Source organism: Achroia grisella, unplaced genomic scaffold, assembly GCF_030625045.1.
Source record: "Achroia grisella isolate CSIRO2021 unplaced genomic scaffold, CSIRO_AGI_Agris_v1 utg636, whole genome shotgun sequence".
Taxonomy (NCBI): domain Eukaryota; kingdom Metazoa; phylum Arthropoda; class Insecta; order Lepidoptera; family Pyralidae; genus Achroia; species Achroia grisella.
In genome coordinates, this window is record NW_026712971.1 from 45,486 (window position 1) to 57,192 (window position 11,707).

The following is an 11,707-nucleotide window of genomic DNA, read 5'->3' on the forward strand; positions in this document are numbered from 1 at the left end:
AGTCGTTATAATGTGCCGGCACGCTTTGAGCATTTATGTGGCATATTTTTTGTTGACCTTATTTTGATACATCTCAAAGCACTAGACAATACGCATTATCATTAAACAGAAGTGTATTTTTATTTACTTATTTAACTTTAATGCACAAAAAAATTTGTATATGTGGCGGACTTAATATCTTACCTCGTTATTTACCAGGCAACTATGAGTGGTGCAGAGAAAGATTATTAGCGGTGCACTAATATAAATAAGAAATGTCAAAAAAAGATATATAAAGATAATAAAGATAAGCAAAATATAAATTTTTATAAAAAAATAACAATATACATACATAAATATATATGTAAATATAACCATATTATATAAATATAAATATCTTCTATCTTCTATAATATATAAAGCTGCATTACGGTGACTCACTCACTGATTGACATAGTTGTTCTCCCAGAAGGAGCGTCCGGGGGTCGAGACGATGTATGGGGGAAATGTTCCTTTGGCTAGGGTGACCACGAGAAAATTCCGAAATTTGGGAAAATCCAAGATGGCGGACAAAGATGGCGGCTAACTTTTACAGTTTCGCTCGGATCGATTCCGTTCAAAGAGTGATTTGGCACGTCTCGGCGGGACCCAGAATATGGCGTAAAAACAAAAAATTAAAATCCAAGATGGCGGCGAAAAAATTGCCAAAAACTGGTTGAAAATTTTCTACAGTTTCAAAAACCGAAATTCCCAGGGTAGTTGCGGGGGTGCTGGCGACTCCGGTTGTGGGGCATAGGAAACTCGAAGGACCCGACCTCTAGGGAAAATTATGAAATTTGGAAAATCCAAGATGGCCGCCGAGTTGGGGGCGTGTGAAATTGGTCCTAAAAATCCGAATTATTTTCAAAGTCATTTTTTAGGTACAGGGCAACCCCGCAGCGAGTCGGCTTCTATGGGGCGATGATGGGTCTCGGTAAGAAGTATTGCCAGCGCTAAAAAGAATTCCCGAATTTGGGGTAATTTGGGAGAAATGGTCCAAAAAGTGGGAAAAATTTTTTTCGACATTTTTGACAAAAGAGGCATCAAGGCCTATCGAGAAACATCCCCTAAAGGGTTTTAGGTGGGTTTTGTTGGAATTTGCTGGCAACACCCATACATGGTTTGACCAAAATAGAAATTGGGGTGTCTCTCCAAAAACTGAAATTCCTAGGGTACTTGCGGGGATACTACCGATCCCTATTGTAGGCCATTGGGAGGCTGAAAGACCCGGCCTCTAGGGAAAATTATGAAATTTCAGAAATCCAAGATGGCGGCCAAGCTATTGGAGATTTAGTTTTTGGAAAAATTTTGGGATATTTTCAATCGCGTTTTTGCTGCTCATGGCAACCCCGTAGCTAAACGCCACCTACTGACATGGGTAAGTCTCAGTAAGAAGATTTGCCAGGGCTAAAAATTTTCCCCGATTTTGGGTTAAATTTGGAGAAAAGTCCCATAAAGTGGGAAAAATTTTTTTCGACATTTTAAATGAAAAAGTCTTGTTGGTCTACCAAAAATCGTCCCCTGAAGGGTTTTAGGGGAATTTTGTCAGAATTTGCTGGCAACACCCATACATCATGGGACAAATTTTGAAATTGAGGTCTAGCTTTAAAAACTGAAATTGATAGGGTACCTACGAGTGTGCTAGGTCAACGCACTGTGCGGCGTCGGATAGCCGAAGGACCCGGCATCTAGGGAAAATTATGAAATTTTAGAAATCCAAGATGGCGGCACAGATAGGGGAGTTTTGCTTTTCGGATAAAATTTGGGACATTTTTAAATGTTGTTTTAGGACACATGGCAACCCCGCAGCGAGTCGACTTCTATGGAGAGATGATGTCTCTTGACACAAAGTATTACCTGGTATGAAAATTTTCCCTGATTTTGGGGTAATTTTTGAGATAAGTCCTAAAAAGTGGGACAATAATTTTTGGATATTTCAAACAAAAGAATGATGAAAATCTGTCAAAAACAATCCCTTTATTGATTTTAGGTGGTTTTTGTCAGAATTATCTGGCAACACCTTACATCAGTTTTCTTAGAGAATAGTACTAGAAGTCACCGAGACTCTATACAATGTATGAACGAAATGTTTCTGTCACTAAGGTGAATACGTCAAAAGTATTAAAAAGTAAAAATCTAAGATGGCGGCCGAGTTAGGGTACTTAATTTATGTTGACAATTTTAGGGACTTTTAAAAATTCAAATTTTGGGGTACAATTAATCCCTGCAGCGAGTTGACTTCTATAGAGCAATGGAAACTCTCGGTGGAAAATTTTACCTGGTCTAAAAATTTTCACCGATTATGGGGTAATTTCGGAGAAAAGTAAAAAAACGTGGGAATTTTTTTTTCGTTAATTTGAACAAAACAGTGATGAGCATTGGTTCAAAATCATCCCCCGAAGGATCCTAGGTGGTTTTTGTCAAAATCATGTGGCAGCACCATACATCGATTTTCATAGTAAACCGTACTAAGGAACTAGAGGTGTAACCTGGGCTCTGTACAATGTATATATGAAGTGTTTCTGTCACCAAAATGTATGTGTTAAAAGTATTTAAAAAGGAAAAATCCAAGATGGCGGCCGAATTAGGATACTTTATTTATTATGACAATTTTAAGGTCTTTTTAGTAAATTCAGTTTTGTGGCACCTATCAACCCTGCAGCGAACTGACTTCTATTGAGGAATGGAAACTCTCGGTGCGAAGTATTAACTAATTTTCATAGTAAACAGTACTAAGGAACTACTAGAAGGAGTCACCTTACATCTGTACAATGTATGGACAAAATGTTTCTGTCACCAAAGTGGATAAGTTAAAAGTATTTAAAAAAGGAAAAATCTAAGGAGGCGGCCGAGTTTGAGTATTTTATCTCTGATGATAAATTTACCTGGCTTCCCTGTAGCGAGTCGACCTTTATTGAGCCGTGGTAGATTTCGGTTCGAAATATTACCTAGGTTACAAATGTTCCCCGTTTTTTGGGTAATTTTGCAAACCCAAAATGTGGGATTTTTTTTTCGACAAACTATATATAAGAGCAACGGAGATCTATAATAAATATCATCTTAATAGTTATATGCGATTTTTTGTAAAATTAGGTGGCAACACCATGCATCGATTTTCGTAAAAAGTAATATTTACTAAGGACCCACTAGAAGGACCGTGTCTCTGTACAATATATGGACGAAAAAGGAAAAATGGTATGAAAATTTTCCCCGATTTTGGGGTAATTTAGAAGACAAGTCCAAAATGTGGGATTTTTTTTTCGATATTTCAAACAAAATAATGATGGATATCTGTCAAAAATCATCCCCTTATTGGTTTTTCGTGGTTTTTGTCAGAATTATTTGGCAACATATTAGATCAGTTTTCTTAGGGTAGTACAAGAAGAAGCCACCGAGACTCTACATAATGTATGGACGAAATGTTTCTGTTATTAGGGTGAATACGTCAAAAGTATTAAGAAGTAATAATCCATGGCGGCCGAGTTAAGGTACTTTTATAAATTCAGTTTTCAGGTACCCATCGTCACAGCAGCAGTCGGTACGAAGCACTACCTGGTCTAAAAATTTTCCCCGATTTTAGGGTAATATCAGAGAGAAGTAAAAAACGTGGGATTTTTTGTTTCATCATTTTAGACCTGTTAATATTTATAATTTTATAATAAAACGATTACTTTCTAATATTTATATTTAATTGTTTCTTTCTCGACATTGCTGTTTCACACTTTATAAACCAGAGAGTTAACAATATAGAACCAATCATAGACAACAATTATAGTTGCCAATTACTACTAATATAAAAATGCTAAATGTATGTATTTATACTTAACACGCCTCCTTACATTTACATTTTTTATTTATATATTTACCTTCTTACTTTTCATATACAGACTGTCTTATATATACTAACTTATTTATGTTTATTTACTTTACCTATATAACTATAACATCTTTAAATATCTAATATTAATTAAAATTAACTTAACTCTTTATAGATCATTCATATTTACTTTTTAAGTTTAACATCTCTCTAAATTTTGTAAATTTAACTGTCCCTAATGACTTTGTAAAAATATCTGCTATATTATTTTCTGAATTTACTTTACAAACCTGAATTGTTCCATTTTCACAATTTTCATGTACAAAGTGATACTGTACTTCTATATGTTTTGAATTTTTAGTAAAATTTCCATGTTTTGCAATTTCAATTGCTCCAGAATTATCCTCATAAATTTTAATTGGAAGTTTAACGTTCATAAATACATCTTTTATTAAATTCAATAAGAACAATATATCTGTTACCGCATCTGACAAAGCTACATATTCAGCAAAAGTGGATGATTTTGTCACACTAACTTGTTTCTTAGATTTCCAAAATATTACATTTCCAAATAAACGAATTATAAAGCCTGTTGTGGATTTTCTATCTATAATATCACCTGCCCAGTCGGCATCTACAAAACAATCTATTACATCATTATTTATATTATTTTGGCGATATGTTAATTTCAGATTTTTTGTTAAATACAAATATTTCAGCACTCTTAAAGCATATTTAAAATGTGTCTCATTAAAACAGTTTTGAAACCTACTCAAATAATTTACACTAAATGATATATCTGGTCTGGTTTGTGAACTTATGTATAAAAGTGCACCAATAAGACTTCTATACTTAACATTCTCATTAACATCACACTGTTCTAATTTTAGGTTCATTTCCATTGGAGTTTTATATAATTTTGAGTTTAAAATATTATATTGTTTTGCTAATGACTCTATATAACTTTCCTGACTTAATGTCATTATATTAGTACTTGTGTAATCATATTCAATATTTATACCTATATATTTCTTTACTTTACCTAAATCCTTCATTTTAAATTTGGAACTTAATTGTTGTTTTATGTAATTTAATATTTCTATGTCTTTACAACATACTAACAAATCATCAACAAATAAAAGGATATATACAGTTATATTATTTTTAGTTTTAACAAAAAGACAATAATCATATTTACTTCTACGAAAACCTAGTTTTTCAATATACTCATTAAAACATTCATACCAAGCACGTGGGCTCTCTTTTAATCCATACAGTGCTTTGTTTAATTTATAAACTCTATTAGAAACATCATCATAGCCTTGTGGCTGTTTTACATACACTTCAGATAATACTTTGCTATTTAAAAAAGCTGTTTCAACATCCATTTGATGAATATTTAAACTATATTGACAAGAATATGAAAGTAACAATTTTAAAGTTTGCATTTTAACTACTGGTGAGTATATATCATCAACAATACCTTTTTGCTGGAAGCCTCGAACGACTAACCTAGCTTTAAAAATATCACCTGGTTTTCTTTTGTACACCCATTTCACATCTAGGATTTCCTTATTATCTGGTTTGCACACTAGTGTCCATGTATTATTTTTCACAAGACTGTTTATCTCACTATCCATTGCATCCTTCCATTGTTCTGCATCTTTACATGTTGTCGCCTCCTCAAAATTACCTGGAATCATAGCATCACATAAATTTGCACGTATACAATAATATCCAAATTCTTCATCAAATCGCACTGGTGGTTTGATTTGCCTTCTTGGTTTTCTTCCACTTCTTATTTTGTCATCATCATCATCATCAATTTTCTCATTCTCATCATTATTTGAATTATTTGTGTCTTCTTCAGATTTCTTCTTCTCATTTCTCTCATCTTCATCATCATAACCAATAAACATAGTGTCTTCTTCTATAATGTCAACATGTCTAGCGACTATTATTCTGTTATTCACCAATATTCTATATCCAACTTTTGTATAACCAAGTAAAATTCCTAACTCAGCTTTTTTGTCCCATTTAGATTTTCTTTTTATTTCTGGTATTCTAACAAATACTTTACTTCCATACATTTTCAAGTTTGTTATTGATGGTTTCTCATTAAAAAATATTTCATATGGTGTCTTTTTCTCTACTGTATTTGCTAATGTTCTGTTTTTTATATATGCCGCTGCTTTTACTACTTCTGTCCAATACATTTTTTCTACCTTTGCTTCTGCCAACATACATCTGGCCATATCCATAATTGTTCTATTAAATCTTTCTGCCGTCCCATTTAGTTCATGTACATATGGTGGGCATGGTTTAATTGTTATGCCGTTATTTCTAGCAAATTTTAAAATATTCCTGTTTATATATTCTTTGCCATTGTCACATCTTAATTCTTTAATCCTTTTTCCTGTTAAATTTTGTACTTCATTTACATATTCAATGAAACATTCATATACTTGATCTTTTGACTGGATACAATATACTTTTACTAACTTACTATAATCATCTATAAAACTCAGAAAATACTTTTCATTACAATATCCTGTTGTAGTATGTGGTCCATTTATATCTGTATGCACTATTTCCAATATACCTTCAGCTCTTCGTCTATTATTCTTGAAAGGTAAGTTATGCATTTTATTTTCACAACATATAGCACATTTTACATAGTTATCTTCTAATTCTTTTGGTATCCCTTCTATCATTTCATTTTTACATAAAATATCTAACTGTGTGAAACTGATATGTCCAAGAGTTCTATGTAATTTTTCCTTCATAGACATTTTATTATTATTACTTCTTGTCAAATTTACTTGTGTATTATATTCTGAAAGATAACTTTTCATCTTATATAGTCCCTCTTCCTTTTTAGCTATGGCTATTAATGGTCCATTTATTTTATATATTTTTGTATAAAAGCCCTTTGAAACAATAGTATGATTATTTGTAATTTTTGAATAACTCAACAAGTTAGCTTTCATTTCACTTACATAAAATACATTTTTTAAAATAACTTTTGATTTACTGCCATAAATTGGGAAATATACTGTAATTTGACCAACCTTTGTCGCTTCTAGTATTCTACCATCTCCAACTTTTACTTTAACGGGTTTCCGTAATATTTCTTGTTGTTCATAATATTTGTCACAGTTTATTATATGGTCTGTACACCCACTATCCAGGAGCCAGTCTATATCACCCATATTTAAAGGATTTTTGTTTAAATTTGACATATTTATATCTATAGTAGTATGAAAACTACTGCCGGGCTTGATATTTGATACTTGATAATAGTTTCGTTTGCCACGATTAGCAAATGTCCCACGGCTACGATAGTTTGAGAAACCACGACCTCTAAAATTTGAGAATCCTCGGCCACATCCTTGATTTGTACTTTTATACCAGCAGGCATTCTTTAAATGTCCTGGCTTTCCACAAATAAAACATAAATTATTTTCTTTCCTTTTAGTTTCAACTTTAAAAGCATTTGACTTATCTATCACCTCCTCTTCTGATCCATTATTCTTTTCTTCCAAATATTTCATCTTAATTTTAGCTTTTAAATAATCAACAGTTCGATCTTTCTCAGGAATTACATCAATAATGTCTCCTATGTGACTGTAATGTTTTGGTAAAGATTTTAACATATAATTCAGCTTTTCCTGCTCTGTTACGATTGCTCCTGCTTGTTTTAATTCATTTACAGATTTTTCAAAATTATCAAAATATTGGTTCAAGTCTGTGTAATTCTTTAACTTTATATTTTCGATATTATTTCGACAGACGATTTGTAATGAGGTGGAAACTTTTAAATACATATCATCGAATTTCTTTATGATTTTATACGCAGAGTCCAAATCACTTACATATTCTAGTTGTTTATTTGTAATTGCGCTGTAGATATAATTTGTTGCTTGGATGTCCATCTCAATCCATTTAATTTTATCATCATCACTTGTGATTTGACGTACGGTTACATCTTTACATTTTTTGTACTCCAAAAATTTTAATAATCGAATTTTCCAATTGTTGTATTCCATTCCATCAAACAAAGGTATGCCAATGTCCCCGTTCCGTGACGACGCCATTTTTGCACGCCAACTTTTTATTGTTGTAATTCACTTCACTTTATAAATTTTATGTATTTTATCCTTTTTTATTAAACTACCGCTCTGCTACCATGTTAATATTTATAATTTTATAATAAAACGATCTTTCTAATATTTATATTTAATTGTTTCTTCTTGAACATGTCATTACTGTTTCACACTTTATAAACCAGAGAGTTAACAATATAGAACCAATCATAGACAACAATTATAGTTGCCAATTACTACTAATATAAAAATGCTAAATGTATGTATTTATACTTAACAAGACCAAACAATGATGACGATCTGTCAAAAATAATCCCCAAGGGGTCTTAGGCGGTTTTTGTCAAAATGAGCTGGCAACACCATACATCGATTTCCATTGTAAACAGTACTTAGGAACAACTAGAAGGAGTTACCTTGGCTCTGTACAATGTATGGACGAAATGTTTCTCACCAAGGTGTATATGTTAAAACTATTTAAAAAGGAATCATTCAAGATGGCTGCCGAGTTAGAGTACTTTATTCCCGATGACAAGTTTAGGGACGTTTTAAAACTCATTTTTGGAGTACTATTTTATTCCTTACAGCATGTTGACTTCTATGGAGCAAAGATAAGAAGAATTATATAGGCTACAAATTTTCCCGATTTTCGGGTAATTTAGCAAACCCAAAATGTGGGAAATTTTTTTCGACATTTTTTTAAAAATAAATGTGATGGGTATCTATTATAAATCTCATCTTAATAGTTTTATGCAATTTTTTGTAAAATTAGGGGGCAACACCAGGCATAGATTTTCGTAGAAAGTAATATTTACTAAGGACCCACTAAAAGGACCGTGTCTCTGTACAATATGTGGACGAAATATATCTGTTGTAATGTAATATATATGTCAGAAGTATCAAAATGGAAAAATCCAAGATTCGGAATCTGAATCTGATATCTTCCAAAATGGAAAAATCCGCCGAGGTTAAATTGAACAAAATTTGGAAGATTTTTTTATTTTGGTACATAGTAACCATGCAGCGAGTCCGCTTTTATGGGATGGCATTGAATCTCAGTATTGCCAGCGCTAAAAACTTTCCCCGATTTTAATATTTATGATATTTTAATTAAAAGAGTGATGAGTGGTTATTATTTATCATAGGTCCTTTACCTACGATAAATAATAACCCTAAGGCTTTTATCAAAATTATTTGGAAAACATTATTATGAAAACCGATGTAAGTTGTTACATCGGTTATACTAAACTATTAGAAGGAGTTGACAATGTATGGATGAAATGTTTTTGCCACCCTGGTAGCTAAGCCAAAATAAAAAAAATAAAAATTCAATACTGCGGCCGAACACGTCAATTTTTTGCCTATACCTTAGTATAGGTGACCACAAATATCAAATTAGTTTTGGATTGTGATATAAAAACTCACAAATATTGAACATTTTCGATGTCGAAATTATTTTCAGGAATGCTGTGCTGAATAATTTGTGTCTTTGGATTTTGTAATTTGAAGATTGCAAAATGTGTAAAATTTTCAGCATGTAAATAATGAGAATAAGTTTTGTCCATACATTTCTTTCATTGTATGATATCTACGGTTTATTACCAGCTAAGGAGACTATCTTGGAATTCATTCCTGCTTTGGTGACTATTCTAAATGATAATCGTTCGTGTAAAAAATACAGTTATGATTTATATGTCCTTTACACTGGAAATTTTGGTCACAGATCTATTCTATAAGGTATAAAAGTTGGTTAGGTAAGGTTCAGTTATATGACCTCTACATTAGAAATAGCGACCCCATACTAATTAGTATATAGAAAGTAGGGTTCGATATGATTTTGTATTTCGTATTCGGTTAGGTAGTAATATAATGGCCAATTATAATAGAAATTATAGCCACAGATCAATACGGTATGCAGAAGTGAATTAGGTTAGATTTCGTATTCTGTTCTCTACATTATAAACTATGATCACAGACTAATATATTGTAAAGAAATGTAGGTTAGGTTTCGTACTGGGACCATTACAATACAAAGTGGCGCCATAAGTCAATACGGTATACAAACAGTGGGAGTTAGGTTTCGTTTTTTTCACTCTTACAATAGGAATTGACATTTGTGGTATAGTTTCGTATCAAAACATGTTTCTGCCAACCAAGATCGAAAAGAAAACCTTCACAATAAAAAAATTCAGCTAAAACGACCCACACGCAACCTAGACGGTTTTGTTTTTCTTTATTTCCTTTACAATAGAAATTATGGTCAAAAATATATAAGGTATACAGAGAGGTAGGTTAGGTTAGATTGCTACTCAATAGTAATTATTGCCTCAGACTATTAGTATACTGAAAAGTAAGATAAGGTTAGGTCTATAGACAGGAGAATATGGAAATTGGCCACAGATCAATAAGGTACACAGAAACGTGGGTTAGGTTAGGTTTCGTATTATGATCTCTACATCAGAAACTGTGAACCGAAATTGATGTAGTATACAGAAAGGTAGGTAATGTGAGGTTTCGTATTGTGACCATTGCAATAAAAATTAAAGCCACAGGTCGAAATGGTATACAGAAAGGTAGGTTAAGTTAGGTTTTGTATTGCGACTCTTACAGTAGAAATTATGGCCTCAGAATAATATAGTAAACAAAGAGGTAGGTTAGGTTAGGTTTCGTATTATGATCTCTACATTAAAAACTTTGACCCCAGACTAATATAGTATACAGAAAGGTAGGTTAGGTTAGGTTTTGTATTGTGAACATTACAACACAAAGTTTCGCCACAGGATGAAACAAAAATTCACTGTTACAATAGGAAGTCACCTAATCGTATCAAAACAGACAACTCTACTTGCCAACCAAGTCTATTCGAAAAGAAAACCGTCTTCACAAAAAAAATCAGCGACAACGCCTCGCGGGCCTCTTGAGGCCCGCGCCCACACGCACCCTCTAGTCCCTCTAGTCTATAATATATAAAGCTGCATTACGGTCACTGACTGATTGACATAGTTGTTCTCCCAGAAGGAGTGCCGGGGGGTCGTGACGATGTATGGGGGGAGTGTACCTCTCGCTAGGGTGACCACGAGAAAATTCCGAAATTTGGGAAAATCCAAGATGGCGGACCAAGATGGCGACTGAACTTTGTCAATTTCCATCGGATCGATTTCTTTCAAGCGGTAGTTCGTAGCGGGCCGCAAACGGTTGTATTTCAGGTTAAAAGAAAAAAATAAAATCCAAGATGGCGGCGTGAAAATGAAAATGAAAATTGTAATTATAATTTTCGAGGGTTTCAAAAACCGAAATTCCCAGGGTAGTTGCGGGGGTGCTGGCGACTCCGATTGTGTGGCTTAGGAAACTCGAAGGACCCGACCTCTAGGGAAAATTATGAAATTTCGAAAATCCAAGATGGCCGACGAGTTGGGGGCGTGTGAATTTGGTCCTAAAAATCCGGATTATTTTCAAAGTCATTTTTTAGATATAGGGCAACCCCGCAGCGAGTCGGCTTCTATGGGGCGATGATGGGTCTCGGTAAGAAGTATTGCCAGCGATAAAAATAATTTCCGAATTTGGGGTAATTTGGGAGAAATGTCCCAAAAAGTGGGAAAAAATTTTTTCGGCATTTTTGACAAAAGAAGCATCAAGGCCTATCGAGAAACATCCCCTAAAGGGTTTTAGGTGGGTTTTGTTGGAATTTGCTGGCAACACCCATACATGGTTTGACCAAAATAGAAATTGGGGTGTCTCTCCAAAAACTGAAATTCCTAGGGTACTTGCG